The sequence below is a fragment of the Sciurus vulgaris genome, assembly GCF_902686455.1.
Source record: "Sciurus vulgaris genome assembly, chromosome: X".
Taxonomy (NCBI): Eukaryota; Metazoa; Chordata; class Mammalia; order Rodentia; family Sciuridae; genus Sciurus; species Sciurus vulgaris.
This window is the reverse complement of record NC_136471.1, coordinates 41,690,528-41,709,335: the sequence shown is the minus strand read 5'-3', so window position 1 is coordinate 41,709,335 and position 18,808 is coordinate 41,690,528. Positions and strand designations below refer to the sequence as shown.

Here is an 18,808-nt window from a genome sequence, read left to right as displayed (position 1 = left end):
TAAAGCTAAGGGATATTCCATTGTGTGTATATACCACAGTTTATTAATTTATCTCTTGAAGGGCACCTAGGTTGGTTCCAAACTTCAGCTATTGTGAATTGCACTGCTATAAACATTGATGTGGCTGTGTCACTGTGGTATGCTGCAAATCCCCAGTTTTCTATTATTGCAATCATACGTCAATCACTCCACAGAAATATTGCAGGTAACCAAATGACAATGGTATAAATGCAGAGTAACACAGGCATAAGACAGGGGTTGGGAGCTATCCCACCACTGGAACTTTTTCCTCCCAAGTGCCAGAGCTGTCACCCTAGAGCACTTATGTTTATACTTTACTGTTATACCCCTACTGAGCTAGGATTCAAGACAGCTGGCAGGGCTGGTGTAAGTGTCTTTTTAACTCCACTATTATGTACCCCTGGGGCTGAGAATTACCAATCATTCAGTTTAAGCCAAGCAAGTGCCCAAAAGAAATGCAAAGACATGGCTCACCTGTTAAAAGTGATGTTGGGGAACTCCATTTTGAAAGAGAAATACAAGATAAGGCAGGGGCATACACCATGAAGGTTTTCATTTTATCGTTAACTGGCTCTTCTAAAACAGCCTGTACTTTAATATGACCTGTAATGAAGTATGGTACCCCCCAAATTCATGGGAAATATACTCCAAGACATTCTTCACATGCCTGAAATTGTGGATAATACTGAACCCTATATACACTGTTTTTTCCTAAACATACACACTTTTGATAAAGTTTAATTATAAATTAAGCAAGGAAGCGACTGTGATAAAAAATAGAATAATTATCTCAACATACTGTAATATAAGTCATTAAAAACTTATAAACTGATTATTTCTGGAACTTTCCATTTAATGTTTTCAGACTGGTTGACTGTGGGTAACCGAAACTGTGGGTAACTGAAAACTATGGAAAGTAAAAACCGAGGATAAGAGGAACCTCCTGAATTCTCTGAGGGTTATTTCCTAAAGAGAAACTTTTCTCCTACAAATATTTTAAGATTTAATTTTTTGGTAATCAAGATAATGTTAAAAAACGTAAATATGAGCTGGGGAGATAGCTCAGTCGGTAAAGTGCTTGCCTTGCAATCACAAGGCTGCAGGTTCGATTCCCAGCACCACAAAAAAAAAAAAAATGTAAATATGTTTATAAATGAAAAGATCCTGCTTCCACATAAAAATTCTGGCCTTTATACTTGACACTAAAAAGAAAATCTAAGTAAAACAGTCACATGTTTCTAGGGAAAATTTTGAGTTGCATAACATCCTTAGGAGGGCAGTCATTTTGCTTAAAAATATAGAACATGTAACTGTATTTGAATGAGAATGCTAATACTGACTATTTGAGAAAATAAACACTACGTGGATTCCCAATTAAAGGTTGCATAATTCACCAAAGTTGCACCTGAGCCCTGTCTTTTCTAGCTTCCAGGTTATGGAAACAACTTGCATCTTGGAAACTCTTAACTTAAATAGTAAGGAATTGTTTAGACATAGAGGGGAACCCAATACCTTCTAAAATCTTTGTGGGCTTGCTTTGCTACCTAAAACTTTCTGCACCACAAATATTCCACCAAAGACTTGAAACCATGATAGACTAACATTATAATTTACCTTTGACCAATTTCAGAAAGTGGTGGTTCCAAGCTGTGGGAGTATCATTATCCCTGACCTGCTTTTCTCTTTTCTGCACTATTCATCTAAAACACATTCATCTGACAATTGTTATGAATAATGCCCAGTTCTATCCTTCAGTAAATTTATGATTTTTCAATCATTATTTTAAGCTCCTTCTCAACTTGGTATCTTCAGTGGTCATGTGGAATACATCTTTTGCTTGGATTCATTCAATGCAATATTAGCATGAGCTCTCTTCTCAAATTCATGATTGAATTTTAAGCTCATTCACCAAGTTCCTGTTTCCTGTCTGAGGGAACTTTTTAGCTTTCAGTTTGTCTGAGAAACAGAAATGACTAACATATTCTGAGCACAGTGAAGGATCACCATCTTCCCAGCAGTACCAGCACTGCCCACTTCCTTAGGTTTTCTTTGATGACACATCAGTCAGGTACCCTCTGGGGATTGGTCCTTCCAAACCTATCATTACTTTTTTATAGTATTAAAATAGTTTGAGCACACATTAAAGGTAATAAACAAAATACCTAAGAGAAAACAGGTATTTCATCATGTGTTCCCACTGCATTAATATTCAACAACCACTAGAATCCACCATTAACATTTTCAACACCTCTTTAATAGTCCAATCTCACATCCCCTTCTCATTAATCAACTGAAATAGGGAACCTCCACCCTGACTCCCCTGTAAAGTCTGCTAACTTGATAGCACCTATAAGAGAAAACTCATGCTATCAAATCAAATCCAAAAAGGCCAAGATGCATATAATTTTGCAAAACAGAGGCTGTTTCCATCATCATAACAAAAATATAAGTGGCTAGGCACATCCTTTGTATTAACACCTTTGTCCACAGGTGGTCTTCCTTTATAAAATGCACAACTGAATTTGTGGAAAATGATTAAAGGAACAAAATTTCTTCATCATAAAACGATATATTATTGCCTCTAAGTGCCACAGCATAAACCCAGAGAATATTATAATGAGCCTTCAGTGGATTTGTTTCATAAATACAAATGATAGGAGAAAGTGGCATACAGACATAATTGCCCAAACCTATCATGGTTCTCCAACACAGCTCCGCTCTTCATTTCATAGAAGTATCACAGAAGACTGACATTACTACAGATACCTAGATCTTCTTTACTCTTATAAATTGTAAAGAAATATAACTTTGCCATGCACAACTTTAGCCAAAAACCAGACACAGCAATTGGTTTTTCTTTTACCAAAAGTAATCATTTGTGTGAACTTTTGTAAATGTTCATTAAAACCAAACTCCACACAAATTAATTTTCTAATGACATTTTAAAGTATTTCACTTATATGTCATCACTAGCAACCACAATTTAATTGCAGGCAAGTGCTGTATGATGATGCTTCCATCAATGATACACCACATATATGATGGCAATCCCATAACATTACAGTGGAGCTCACGAATTCCTATTACCTACTAAAGTTGTAACACAATACATTATTCATGCTTATGGTGATGCTAGTGTAAACAAAACTACTGTGCTGCCCGTCATATAAAAGCATAACATATACAATTATGTTCAGTAGGTGTGCAGTACGTTGTTCCACCTAGGTTCACACGATGATAAAAATCAGCCTAAAAAATCCACTAACAATACATTTCTCAGAACATATTCCATCGCTAAGAGACATATGACTGTAACAAGTTCACAGTTAAATTCAAAACAGAACTGAACTGGTTCAACACTGACAACATAAAACTTCCCTGGTTATTTGTTTCTGGTGACCATAACTTTTTTTCACCAAGATTATAGTTTGTCCTAGAAACTGGTTATTTTAACTAAAACATTATATTTATATGGCACAAAATTGTTCTATTCTCACCAGACATCTTTTTCACTCATTCAGAGTTACTGATCCTGAACAATGTTCCCAGTATAGTTTCAAGTTAAAGGAAGCAAGTTATAAATCACTATGTACTCTGAGAATCCACTTTTGTAGTTAAGATGATACACATGTGTGTGCACCTCTGATTACAAGTGTGCATACATGTGCATCCAAATGTCCATATACATACAAAAATTTATTTATAAGCATACACAAAGAAGCTCTCTGGGTATGGGATCATGGTGCTTATATTCTTCCCTAAATTTTCAGTGTAGAGAATTTAGAAAATATGAATAGTATTTAACAAAGGGGAAAAAATTATGTAATAAAAAAACACCTGAGAGCTCACTCAGTACAAGCCATTACATTTGTAGCACAGTACTGTTATGTAATAAAGTAACCATATTGTAATTATCCTTCAGTGTGCCAATGTTTCATATTATCAATCTTCAAAATTATAAAAATCAATTATAAATTATTTAAAAACACTACAGAATTGGATAGGGTAAAAAGTTAAAGTATCCCTATGTGGCCTTCCTCTAAGAGAACTCGTTTTCCTCTAGGGATACCTACTCTTGGTGTGTTATCAATCAGACCTTTTTTATTATCTGTACAGATGATAAGGGTTTATTTGTTTTTTGATAAGTGAAATTATGGTGTACAACTGTTCTGTGACTCCCTTCACCCTTATCTCCTACATAAAAACATACTCTAGAACTCCTATGTCAGTTCCTATAGGTCTCCTTTTTCCTTTAATTGCTCTATGGTATTCTACAGTACAACCTATTATTTAAATCATTTTCTTACTGATGGATATTTAGGTTGCTGCCAAGTTTTCACTGTAGTGAAAAAATGTATAGCTTTATATACATGGAGATATTCCCTAGAATTGCTGGATCAAAATGTATGTACATTTTAAAATGAGGACTGAATTATTCTTTCTCAAAGACCTACAAAATGTACAAACGAATGTACCCATTTGTTAAAAGTGGTTATGTTTAATTTTTGCCAATGTAGTTGGTGAAAAATGGTTTATGTTTCCCTCATTATTAGAGTAAATTTGAGCATAATTTTTTATTCATCATTTTTATTCATTTTTTTCTGAAAAATGCCAACTTGTATTCCTCTGCCACTTTTTCTAATGGGTGTCTCTCTTACTTATCTATAGGAGCTCTTTACATATTATGCATATTATATAGTAGAAGCCCTTTATCTAATGTGATTTAGAATAGTTGGGGATAAAAAGTTAAATTTGGGTGAAAATTATTTTTAAATATGCATTGCACACATTTCATTTTATCAGTGGTAAATGTACAATCATTCACCAACATTTTGATATAGGGTCCAGAGGCCAAGACCTTTGCCTTTAACACCTGGCCCACTGATTATATAGAACTTTAAACTGAATTCTTAGGACAAAACTTCAAATGACTTGAGACACTAGTAAAGCAAGGTAAGTGCAAAACTTTTTTGATTTCTACATTAATTTTACACAGATCTATTATAGTTGTCTTAGCCATACCTACTTAGTATTTTCCTTAGCAACTTGTTTCAAACTCTTTGTAAAACACTCAATTTGTTTCATTTATAATGAAGCTTATGTAACTAAATTGTATTTTCTTCAATATCTATCCACTCCCCAACTCCATCCCCCATCCCCATAAACTAAGAAGCAAATCCCAGACATTGTACTTATTAACCTGTAAGTTTTCAGTAAGAGCTCCAAATCTCCCAACTCATATTTGACCAGGTTACAAAATATTAAACAAATTACATGTTTAAAAAAACATGTAGAACGAAATTATACAGGTTAAATAAATAAACATCTTGGTACACAAGCACACTGGAATGCTACAGACTAACCTACTAATAGCAAAGGTTCAGTGCACAGGAAATTGAAGATCATCATTTAATGTAGTAAGTCAGGAAAGTCAAATATTTCTACTGCATATGTGGAAGCTATTTCTCTCTAGTGTCACATTTATCTTTTCAACTTTTTATGATGTCTTACTTTCCAAAAGTATTAAAAATATAAACTTATATTTTTAAATATATACTAATATTTTTAAATATATCTTAATTTCTGTGTATCATAAGAGGTGGGGATACATTTCCTTCTGAATGTATAAGCAACTGTCTTAAATCCATTTCCATTTTCAAAAACACTGAGCATTTAAGAGAACTAAAGTGTCAACTTACAAAAGAAGGAAGCTGGGCAAACAAAATAATAGACAATAGTCTAAGTTCAGTTCGACAGACTCATAGTACTATGTCTTTAAATATCACAAAGCAATTTCAGGAGCAAAAGTGCTGCCATGCCTGGCTTACTGATTACCAATCACTGTGGCTCCCAGTGAAGATCTACATCATCATGACTGCATACACTTCTAGTTGCCATACCTATAAAATTACATTCACATGGAAATAACTAACACTTCAATAATCACAACAAAATCAACTTTTCCAATTCTCTATACATGCCTTACCAAGCCTGCTAACTTTGTCAAGAAAACAGTCTTCTGAATCACAATATCCTCTAAAAATGTAAACAAAATGTACAAAAAGTCAAGGCAGTCTGTTAAATTTCTTTGATAACATAGGATGATGATTTATAAGGTTGCCTTATCTCTGGGATCAAACATTTTCTATAAAGGTCCAGAGAGTAAATAAGTTTAGCAGGCCATAAGGCCTGTTCTACCTCTGATGTTGTATTGTGAGAATAGCCTGACAGTACATAAATGAATGGATGTGGCTGCATTCCAGCAGAGTTTATTTACTAAAACAGGTAATGGGTAGGATTTGGCCACAGGGAGCATTTTGCTTGTCCCTGCCTTATACCAATGTTGATCTTTTTCAAACAGGAATATATTACCCTAGCTGCACAAATAATTGAGCAAATATGATAACAATCAAAAGACAAGTGATAATTTTAATACCACTTTGCAGAAATGATTATTCTCATAATTAATCACTAACCTTTTCCTATAAGTTCTTATGAGTGTATAACTATAGTTTTATACTAGGAACTGAATCCAGGAGGTGCTTTCTCACTGAGTCACATCGCCAGACCCTTTCATTTTCTGTAGTGCTGGGGATTGAACCCAGGGCCTTGTGCATGCAAGGCAAGCACTCTACCAACTGAGCTATATCCCCAGCCCCCCAGACCTTTCTGTTTTCCATTTTGAGATGGGGGTCTCACTAAATTGCTTAGAACCTGAATAAAATGCTGAAGCTGATCTCAAACACGTAATCCTACTGCTTCTACCTCCTGAGTTGCTGGGATTACAGGTGTGTGCTGCTATGTCTGTCAAGTACACACACACATTTAAATGTAAAATAATTAGCATCACTTAAAGCTAAAATTAATTTTTAAACATTTTTAGTTGTATATGGACACAATACCTTTATTTTATTTATTTACTTATGTTTATGTGGTGCTGAGGATCGAACCCAGTGCCTCACATATGCTACACAAGTGCTCTACCACTGAGCCACAACCCAGCCTTAAAATTTATTTTAAAAACAGTTAAAATGAATGCTAAGTGCAACTATAAAAGGAAAATATGGAGTTTTAACAGTCAGATTCAATAATCTTTTATTCATTATTCTGATAACAATGAAAAAAGCCCACCAAATATGTGGTTATGATTCATAATTTCATTACTGAAAATGCAGAAATAGACTTTCAAAGAATGGTTAAATGAGAACACAAATTTGTTCCTCGGGTTACTTATCAAAATCTTTGATGAGAAAATATATAGTTTTGCCAAAATATTTTTAATTTAGAAAGTGAAACCAAAAACCTTCTTGGCACATCATGTGTCTATTTACTTTAAAATACAGATTTTTATGTTGTATGTGGTATGTGACAGCCTGGTGAAGTAGATATCATATTTTTAAGGCACAAAAGCATGGGAGCCATTTTAATATAGTAAAAGCATGTGTGAGCATTCACATACTAAACTCAAGGCCATTTGTTCACAGAATATATTTGTGCTCTAGGACTGTTGAAAGAGAAAATGCTCATATTGCTTACACGAATAATTGATATTATACAGAGGGAAACAAAATTAAGTAAGAAAAGTACGTAAGATCCCTTGACACCAAAAGAATAGTCCATAAAAGGAAGAATTAATAAACTGGACCTCATCCAAACTTAAGCCTTTGTTCTGCAAACATCTCTGAAGAGGTTGGGAAGACAAGCTACAGACTAAAAGAATATACTTTTTTTTTTTTTTTTTTTTTTTGCGGTACTGGGGATTGAACCCAGGGCCTTGTGCTTGCGAGGCAAACACTCTACCAGCTGAGCTACCTCCCCAGCCCAAGAATACACTTTTGAAACACATACCTAAAGGATTAGTATTTAAAATATGTAAAGAACTCTCAAAACTCAACAGTTAAAAAAATCCAAATAGAAAATGGACAAAAGACATGAATGAACATTTCACTGAAGGGGATACAGAGATGGCAAATGAGTAAGTGAAAAGACATTTGACATCATTAGCTCTTCAAAAATCACAAATTAAAATTATGGGAAAATATCTTACAAACCTATCAAAATGGCTAAATTAAAAAACAATGACAAAACCAAATGCTGGCAAGGATGAGGAACATTCATACCTTGCTAATGAGGATGTAAAAAATCATACAGTCACTGTGGAAAACAGTTTGATAGTTCCTTAGAAAACTAAATATGCAACTACCAAACAACCAGCAATTGTTCTCTTAGGCAGTTAAACCAAAGAAAGGGAAATTAACGGTCACATAAAAATTTGTACATAGTTTTTCACAGGATCTTTATTTATAACCCCCCCCCCCAAAAAAAAAATAAAACCCTGGAAACTCCAGATATCTTTTGAGAAGTGAATGGTTAAACATACATCAATACTAGGGAATACCACTCAGCAATGAAAGGAACAAAATGTTGATAAAGGATACATTCTCTACCTGAATCCCCAGGGAACTATATACCACATGGGTTAAAAAAAAAAAAGTCAATTTCAAATGGTTACATACTGTGTGATTCCATTTATTTAGCATTCTTAAAATGACAACAGATGTGGAAAACAGAACAGTGATTGCCAAGTGGCCAGAGAGCCTGGGAGACATCTGTAAATATAAAAGGGCAACATAAGGAATCCTTGTGGTGAAGGAACTGTTCTGTAGCTTGCCTATGGTGAACATACAAATCTACAACTGATAACATCATAGAGAACTAAATATACACAAGAGTTCATGTTAAAACTGCTGAAATCACTGGGCTCAGTGACACATGCCTGTAATCCCAGAGGCTGAGACAGGAGGATTGCAAGTTCCAGGCCAATGTGGGCAATTCATTGAGACCCTGTCTCAAAATTTTAAAATAAATAAATAAAATAAAGAGGGCTGGGAAGGTAGCTCAGTGGTAGAGCTCTCAGGGATTCAATCTCCAGTACCAGAAGAAAAAATATAGAAAAAAGAAAAAGAAAACCACTGGTAAAATCTGAATAAAATGACTAGATTGTATCTATTTCAATTTCTTGATTGTGATAATATAGGTATGCATTATGTTACCATTGGGGAAAATCAAATGAAGGGCACTATTTTTTATGACTATATGACAATCTACAACTATGTGAAAATTCAAAGTCAAAAGGGAACGAAAGAAAAGAGTATGTAAGACAAGTTGGGGAGGAATGCTTTTAGTTTTGCTAAGGGTTCAGCAATTGAAAGCCAAGGAAGGAAACAAAAGTAATTTTGAATAGTCTATAGTTAATACAATCATCTTCTCCCTTATGGAACCTTAACTTCTCCCAGAATTTGGTTTATGTCACTGATTTGGCTGTTGTGTTTTATTGTTGTTGTTTGTGGTACTGGAGATCAAACTCAGGACCTCACACATGCTAGATAAGTGCTCTACCATTGAGTCCATATCCTTGGCTTTCATTTTTAATAAAAATTAACTGCACATATATCTGTCTCTCTACAACTCCACCACCATCCCAGACAACATACTCAAAGTAGCAGCTGTCTTCATAACCATAATATCTTGAGGGCCTGGCACAAAATAAGTGATAGATGAGGGGAAAAGATAGTTGAATGAATAAACACAATGAGATATCAGTGTATTCTTTTAAAGTTCTTGGCCAATAACAGTTATAAGGCAGTATGTACACATTTTCTTACAAATCTCTAAAAACCATGGATATTTAAAAACCAGTGTTATGTGTGTATATATGCATATATACCTATAGTATATGTTTCATTTACAAGTAGAAGTTAACAATATGACATCTGACTTTTGTAAAATGCTTCCCAATTTATAGATTTCCAAATATAGTAAGGAACTCATTAAGACCCAATGAATTAGGAACTAAGTATATTTAAATTGAAGCTAGCATATGTAGACCTTTGAGGAAAACATTCTAAATAGTAAATGATACATCAGGATTTGTGACAGAGTCTTAATGAAAAGTGCATTATATACACATATTCGTCATATCTCTTGAGTATTAAGAATACAGATTTCATATTGAGGAACTTTCAGATGATTCTGTCAACTGTCTGAAGACACTTTACAAATGTGAAAACTAGGAAAGGTAAAATGACTTGTTCAAGGTTACAAATCTAGGTAGAGCTGGAACTAGTACCCAAGCTTCTCCAGAGTCCCAACTCATTTTCTTCTCACTGAATTGGGCAAGATTCTTCTTTGTCCACTATCTCATCACTGCCCCAAATATTCAAACAAAAACTTAATCTGAATCATTTGTTGGTTTTTTTCCAAGGGTTTTCCAAAACACACACACACACACACACACACAAAGCTGAATGTACTCGAAGTTACTTGCTGCATTACACTTTCCATGGATTTTTTTTAGGTGTCAGATTACTTATGGTCTGATAAGGCACTTTAGTCTAAAATGGGAAGTGTACTGACAGTTTAATGTTTCATCTGACACCTAAATGGCAGAGTATTTGTTAATTGTAACAGGAATCTTACATGTCTTAGCCTTTAGCAGCTTCAATTGAAAAGATGAGTTATTTTGCAGTTTAAGAAAGAGACTTTACACCATTAAAATCTTGATTGATAGGCTTATTGGCAGTATAATAATTAAAGCTCCCCTTGCTGCCTCGTGTATCAAGAAACTGTTGTTAGAGGCAAAAGAAAAGAAAAACTAAAGTTACAAGCAACGATGGGAAATAGTTTCCTTGGGTTAAATCTCCGTTATGCAGCAACATGTTAGTAAGCATTAATTTAGAGGTACAAGAATGAAAACACTAGAAGGAACCTTAGTTATGCTCCACACCAACATCCTTATTTTTGCAGAAGAGGAAACTGAGCAGTTAATTAAACCATTAACCAATAAAGTGAAGTGCTTACTTTTTCAACGGGGTTCTTTTCAGTGCTATTTTACCCTCATTCTGCATCTCACCATCATTTCTCAGAGTGAGGATGGACTTTTTTTAAAGGTCAAAGTAGCGAATAAAGCAAGTTAATTTCAAGAGGGTGAAAAAAATGCCATCGAAGGAGGAGATGCTGAAGTAAAAAAGAAATGACGTCTTATTTCAAATATGTAACCCTTTGATGGGTTTAGGCAATGAATCATATTCTCCTAGATTTTTCTGTGTCTATAGACTTCAGCCACAGTTCTTTCGGGTACTCAAATGAGAGGAAGAGGAAGTGAATAAAGCTAATACTAAATATACAGCACCAAGTGAAGGCAGGGATGTAGATAGAAAGGACAGGGTTGGGGGTGGCGGAAAGCATGCTTCTGCTAGAATTCATCTGTTTTCTAGCATCACCTTTTAAAGGTATGGATGTTAACAGGATATCGGCATCCCCCAAATTCGAGAGTCCGGATGCTTCTGTAGCCAGAAAGACCCCCGACCCCGGCTCTCAGTTAAAGAGCGACTGGGAGGGGACAAAATGGAGCTGAGGTCTAGGGGCGCCCTAAAGGTCGTTTGGAGGTCTAGCAAGCAGTTGATGTGCTCCTCTCAAAAGGGTCATGGCACAGCCTCATAGTCTGATCAGGAAGATGACTTCTGGCCTCGGGTTACCGTGAGTGGCAGAAAGAGGCAAGCCAGGTTCTCAAGGACCCCAGCCACTACAAAAGGAGAAGACAGTGACCGCAGGTATCTTCCTGGCCTCGGGAGAGGCGGGAGGGTAGATTGGCCGGGCTCAGGGAGAAAGCGAGCGGATTCCCGGGACAGGAATGCCCACCTAGCTTCCTGCGGGCTCAGGTGAGCTACGCTAACCCCCGGGCAGCTGGAGCCCAGAGACCTAAAAGCAGCGGTGCCCGGGCCGCAGCCTCGTCATCAGGCGTTACTCACCCAAGGCGCTGCCCTCCGCGTCTTCGCAGCCGGCGGGCACCTAGCCCTCGGGAAGCTCACGAAGGGAGCCGCGTGCCCGCGAGCACTGGGGCGAGGAGGGGCGCGCCGCGGAGGCCAGAGAAAAAGCCGCAGAGGCGGCGCGCGCACCCGGACAGCCGGCGGGGGCGGGGCGCAGCGCGAGCCCGGAAAAGACGCGCCCGGAGGGGCGGGAGGAGCGGGGGCACGCGGTGGTGTGGCTGAGCCGGCCGAATCGCAGGCGGCAGACGGCTCGGCCCACCCACATGCCCGCCCCCGCTCGCCTGGGACGTCAGCCGAAAAGGCGGAGCAGAGCGAGCACCAGCTGTAAGGGAAGGGTGCTGAGGGGGCGCGGAGGCGGCTAACGGCTCCTTGCCGGTTGCCGCTGCTCCCGGGCTTGCTGGCAGTGCCGTCGAGTGTGTTTCCAATGGGCCTTGCGCCTAATTGCGGAGAGATGCAGAACCGGCCCACGCCCACACCTGCTTCTGAGGACTGCGCCCCAGGGTGAAAGTTCCCTTGAGGTCATCCTCCAGATTCCCTTTAAAGACACTTATCTTTGGACTTCATTGCTCTTCCTTTAGAGAGAGACCTTAACACTCTGACTGAAGGCATTCCTGCTTCTGGAAGCCTGAGCTAATGTTTCCCATCCGTTTATCCTGACTCTTACTGCGTTAAGATCGCCACTCCCTCCCGCTAATGAAATAATCACAAAGATGCTACGCCTTCCATTTTCACCACCATGTAATGGCAAAAGAACTCAAAACTGATAAGAAAAAGTCACCGCAGCACTGTGACATCTTACTGGCCCTGATCGTTGTTTATAAGCCAGTCCTACAAATGCCTTTCCCAAAAGATTCGAGAAATTTTACTGGTAAAAATAAAATTCCAGGGAACTGTCTCAGTACTTCAAAAGGGACAGACGACAACTACAAATGAGCCAGGACAAACTTCCAAGAATATATCACCAAAAGAAATAAATGTCAAGTATTCTTCCAGTTCCCTGGTGCATAATGGTGGACTAGCTTCCTCTTCCTGCTGATAGTGGGCATTTCACTTCGCTTGCTATTTTCCATTTCCCCTAGAATTACCAGATATGCCTGACCATCTCAGATTGCAAACTACAGTACTTCTTAGACTGTATACATCAGAACCATCTGGGGCTCTTGTTCAAATGTGGGTACCGAAAGCTATAACCCCCATACGTTTTGATCAGGATCTGAGTGAAACTAAGAATTTTGAGTTTTTAATAAGCATCCCAGGTGACACTGTAGGTAGCTAACTGAAAAGTACAGAGCTATAGCATTTGTATTATTGCTCTGAAGTCCTGGTACTCATTTACTTTCCAATCGACCCAGTCACTTACATATAATTTGCCTATAAATATTGCTGAAGCACTCATGCAGTATCCTTTTTCAAGAATGACCTAGAAAGTTCAAGACTTCAAACATCAAGTTTAATTGCTGTCTTTATTTTTATGAGATCTTGTTGTTAATCCCAGAAATGGGTAATTATTTCTCAGCAATATAATTCAGTAGTTACCTAGAGTGTACAGAGAACTGTCATCTGTAGTAGGGTTAACACAAAAGTTGGAAGAATGATCATTCCTGCCCTCAACACATTTAGTGTCTTGTGGAACTAAAAAAGATACAACACAGAACTAGTATAACACATAAATCAATGTTAGACTGAGATGAAAAAGAACTTCTAATTAAAGGGTACTTTTGCCAGTTTCCTTATTATCTTTCTCTTGACCCAGACATTTTCAGTTAGGTAATTCATCTGAACATTTAGTCCTCAGTTTACTGAATTTCCTCCAACTTTACAAGACATAGGAGAAAGAAGTCACTAGAACCTGAAGATCTTTTGTTGTTGTTGTTGTTATTTGTATGTATGTCTGTCTAAAACATATGTGTATGCACACATACATGATATAAATATATTTATCAGACCAACAAAACTGTTTGAATTTTCAAGAGCTTTAACATTTAAACTATTTATTAGTACCCACAGTTCTGGCATCTTTATTACCTAACATATCTCACCTTTTTCTCCACATTGAACCACAACCAGAATGAAGAAGAAAGAAAAGCTACTTCTCCAGAAAGGAAACCAAATATATCTGCCCTATTTCCAGCTCTTCCTTTTTCACTTTTTTTAGGGTCAAAACAAACCTTTTATTTCTCGTCATCAAAAACTCTCCAAAAACTACTACGCAAGAGCTAAACATTCCCCAAGCAGCTGTCAGACATTTTAGGGAAAACATTTGTACCATTGTTTACTAGTTAGGAAGATGGAGATGATCCCTTTTTAAAAGATGACAAAACAGATGCATGTAAAATAACTAGTAACAGAGTCTGGATTTCCTACCACACCAGGGGGCTTGCCATTACATCAGCCTCACTCAGTAATGCATCCCGCCCAGAACAATCCATTCAATTAGAAACTGAATAGATAAATATATGGAAATAGAAGAGTTAGGGAAATATGCAATGCTATTGACAGATTCAAAATATAACATAAAAAAAGCACTGAAAGCATGGAAATTAAACATTTCAAAGCTAAATAGAATTTAACATGACCACTCTGTTGGCAGGCACTGATATTTAGGCCTTGCTATTTTGCTCTTCTGTAACAAGAAGCCGAAACAGATAGCCAGGCTGCTCTTGGCATTAGTTATTTATGGAAGAACAGAAAACAACTGTTCTTCATTAACTGTATAATAAACCTTTGCATGCTAAACCTTCTTCACAGGCTTGTAGAATAATAATTTCCTCTAGTGGTTCAACTACAAGCAGCAGGACTTTATAATAATATTTGTGTAGACAAGTTATTGTTAGGGTTTGCCATTATCAAACCTTGTTTTTGCAGACCTAATAACCAGTACAAATACTGTCTGTAATGGTGTGTCTGAAACGACTAGTGAAATCAGAAACCTAGGCAGATCTTGCTGTGAATGTAAATAATAACTTAAGCTACTCCTTTCAAAAATGAAAGAAGGAGGGGCCGGAGTTGTAGCTCAGTGGTAGAGTACTTGCCCAACCACACTTGAGGCCCTAAGTGTGGGCCTCAATCTCCATCACCACAAAAGGAAAAAATGCAAAAATGGTCAAAGGCATAGCAGCTGGATCTAAATGTCTGTTTGGAGAAATGATTAATCTTTTCAAATAATTGTTTCTCTTCATTCCAGTACATTTTTACCAGTTTTAAAACTAGTTGAAAGACAAAAACAAATGGAAAGACATGTATTGCCCCTGAATGATAAAATGCAATGTTATAGACTAAGGTCTTCCCAAATTAATCTATAAAGTCAGTGCAGTTTAAATGCAGATCCCAGCATGGTTTTAATGGAATTTAATTTCAGTTTCTCTCATGAAACTCATTCATTGTCTGTTTAAAGCTAATTCCTATCACCCCCTAAATAAAGTCCTCTGCAATTGTCCTTGAAAATTGCTTTAGCAACCTTCCCCCAAAAGAAAAAAAAAAGTATTTCTATTATCCACAAGGCCAAGATGGAGTGAAATGTGCTGTGATTGTCATTACTGCAAGAAAGTTACCTCATATTTTGTCCACTCTTTGTGATGGTTCTGGCCCAGTAATGCTAGGAGAAAAGATAGAGCATCAGCCTCATAACTCATCCAAAATCTCTTTTTAATTTCCTTTCTTCCCCTTTCATTTACAAGAATATTCCAATATGTGCCATTTTTAAAAGACCAGTAAAATCAAAATTTTAAATGTTCCTTACCCAAAATCATCAACTATTAAAGCTGGGAGCCCTGGGAGACATAGTAGCAGAGGGGAAAACACACGAGTTTTGGACTTAAGCCAGTCACCCTAGACCACATTACATGACCTCTTTCTGAGCCTCAGCCTCTTCATCTGTAAACTGGGGGTAATAATGGTATCTTATTCATATGGCTCATCTGAGGGAAAATTAAATGAAATTGTGCTTATAAAACACCTGTAGAAAATGGTGGCTATTAATTACCAAGTTCAACCTCCTTATTTTACAGATGGGGAATAAAAGTAAGTTACAACCAGAACAGTCTTTCTCCATATTCTCCTACTTATCAAGTGACTCTCATTAAAGCTAAGGGTTAAAGTCCTTGAGACGTGATCTATAGCCATTTCATTCACTAAATCACTGTCTCACCTCCAAGCCAATCCCCATTTCTTTCAATCCTCAAATATTCCCTTTGCTTATACCTTCTATGAAATGGACAAACCCCATATTTATATCCAAATATTCACTCTGCTTGAACCTGCAGAAATGTATTTAAAGCAATCCTTCTTCAAACTTACATACTGTAATAAAACTATCTGCTTTATTTGGACTCTACATGATGCCTGGTATAAGCTAAGTTCTTATTATTCAAATAGAAAATCCTTATGTTCAAATAATACAAGCCACCATTTATTGAGAATTTACTATGTCCTAGCTGCTGCACCAATCAAATTGCATTAATTTATTTAACCCTCAAAAAATCCTGAGGTAGATGCCATTATTATTTCAGAGGAAAATATGCATATGAGTGAAAAAGTAATATTTCACCCATCCATGTCAATATCACCTAAATACTCCTAAAAGAGGAGCCAAATTTTATTTTATAACATCCTACTTCTGTATTAGATCTAGTGTGAACCCCTCTCATGAGATGACATTTATAGGAAATACTTTGAAAGTAAGCCCATACATATTTTAGAAAGTCATTTTTAGCTATTATTTGTACCAACCTAGACCACCTATAAAAACAGCTTTCGGTATTTATGAAATAGTTAAGCAAATCTGATTTTGTCATCACAGGACAAAAATTTAAGCAGGTGATCTAGATCAGTTTATGACTTAGTTTCTCCATTTGACTATACTCTATAATGCTATGGTGAAAATTAGCCCCTATGTGAATGTAGTCAAGCTCTTCGTAGCTGTCTTATCACTGTACATGAACTTAATACATTCCTGAAAGATATTTATAAAGTAAACTTTCAAGATCCTCCAACTTAGAGTGTATGAGTGCCAGTTTCTTCATATCCTTGCCAAATTGGAATATCAAAAATTTAAAAATCTTGCCAATCTGATAGGCAAAAAAAAGTGCTATCCCACTGTTGCATAATTTGCTTTCATTAAAAATGTTTAATAACATTCTACATCTATTTCTAAAAGTAATAATTACTCATTGTAGAAAATATGGAAAACACCAAAATATATAAAGAATGCTTTTTAAATTTACACTCTAGCATCCCAATTACTATTTAAAATTCTAAAATTCCATTTATCAGTTTTTTCTTAAGCATGTTTTTTTCCCAAAATTGGAACCATTTCCAATAGATAGTATAATGGTTTTCTTTTTTAATTTAACATGAAACATGAATTCTCCTGAAATTTTCTTAAAGTTCTTTAAAGGCATAATATTCGGGAATGTGTAATACTCTAGATATAAGTGTCATGTAATTTATTTAATCATTATTACCCCATTGTTTGTGGAACATTTGGGATGGTCCCCCAATTTTTCCAGTACTATTAATGGTGCATTACAAACATCCTTTAAAATAAAGTTGCATCTCTTTATAATTATTAGAACTTGCTAAATCAAACTATATATTTTAAGATAATTGACTCATCACCAAATATTCTTCCTCTGATTTTAAAAGAAATCAAAAATAATTTATAGTTATAATTCTATTGAAAAGAAGATCACCAATAAAAAAACAAATTGTTGCACTGGTGCTATAAAATCACAAAAGTAATTTCATTTTATCTTCTGTAGAAGAATTGGAAAACTTCAGTGTTGTGGGATATGTCATTTTTTCTTTACATCTCCTGAGTTTCCAGTGTTAATTGAACAGTTTCTCTCAGTGCCAATGTTGTACAAATACTTTCTTAAGTTGTCTTGAGGGCTGGGGATATAGCTCAGTTGGTAGAGTGCTTGCCTTGCATTCATAAGACCCTGGGTTTAATCCCCAGCACTGCAAAAAAAAAAAAAAAAAAAAAAAAAGTTGTCTTGAAAATTTTTAATGTTTAAATTTTTTAAAAAATTACATCTTAGAATTACTTCCATTTAGAAATTGCTTTTGAATATGACAAGGCAGTGATCCACAATTTTTTTCTTCTAGATGGGTACCTAAGTGTGCAAAAGTACATTATTTTTAAATCATAATTCATCCCATTGATTTAATATATCATTACCGTGATTAAATTTGTATAAGCAATTATATGTGTATTCTCTACATTCTTCTACTTACCTACTTATTTATATAACAAAGGTACTTTTAAGTGAAAATTAAAAATTCTTAAACAAAAGCAACCAACCTAAAATAAATCATGTTTGATTCAAGGTCAAGTGAGATGTCATTTCTTTTGTTCAGGATTTGCGTTAGGGAAATTTTTATAGGGTTACAATATTTTAACATTCTACTGGGGCTCGGTTCAAGGGCACATGCTTGTAATCCCAGTGGCTCAGGAGGCTGAGGTAGGAGGATCACAAGATCAAAGCCAGCCTCAGCAACTTAGCAAGGTCCTAAGAAACTCAGCGAGACCCTATCCCTTAATAAAAATATATATAAGGGCTAGGAATGTGGCTCAGTGTTTAATCACTCTATGTCCAATCCCTGGTACACAAAAAACAAACAAACACAAAAACATTTTACTGGGGAAAAAGTGGGAGGAGAGAGATCAGAATTAAACACCTTCAGCTTCAATTACAACCTCTTACCCCTGCCCCATACTCTACCATATTTTGCAGCATTGTGGAGAAACTGCTGCTTTCTTTGGAAGTAAACAAGCTGACCTGGGATTGAAAGAAAGACTTAAACACAGAAACACAAGAAAAGCACCGAGGCAAAATATACCTGTAAAGTAACAAAAAAGAAATAGGTGAGAGGTAATAAAAATATCAGGAACAGGAATTTAGGTAATGCAGATAAAAATTATTTCCTGATAAAAGTTCTCTAATAGTGAATTTTGATAG

The 18,808-nt window shown here is 36.2% G+C and overlaps 1 protein-coding gene across 1 annotated transcript in view; it reads right to left on the bottom strand.

The window, feature by feature from the left end:
- ACSL4 (acyl-CoA synthetase long chain family member 4) overlaps window positions 1-11,989 on the bottom strand; it is an 84,462-nt gene extending 72,473 nt beyond the window's left edge. The window contains exon 1 of the mRNA XM_079124844.1: window positions 11,832-11,989. The gene's annotated coding sequence lies outside the window, so the exon portion shown is untranslated. The remainder of the gene's footprint in view (window positions 1-11,831) is intronic.
- Between the last annotated feature and the right edge of the window lie 6,819 nt (window positions 11,990-18,808).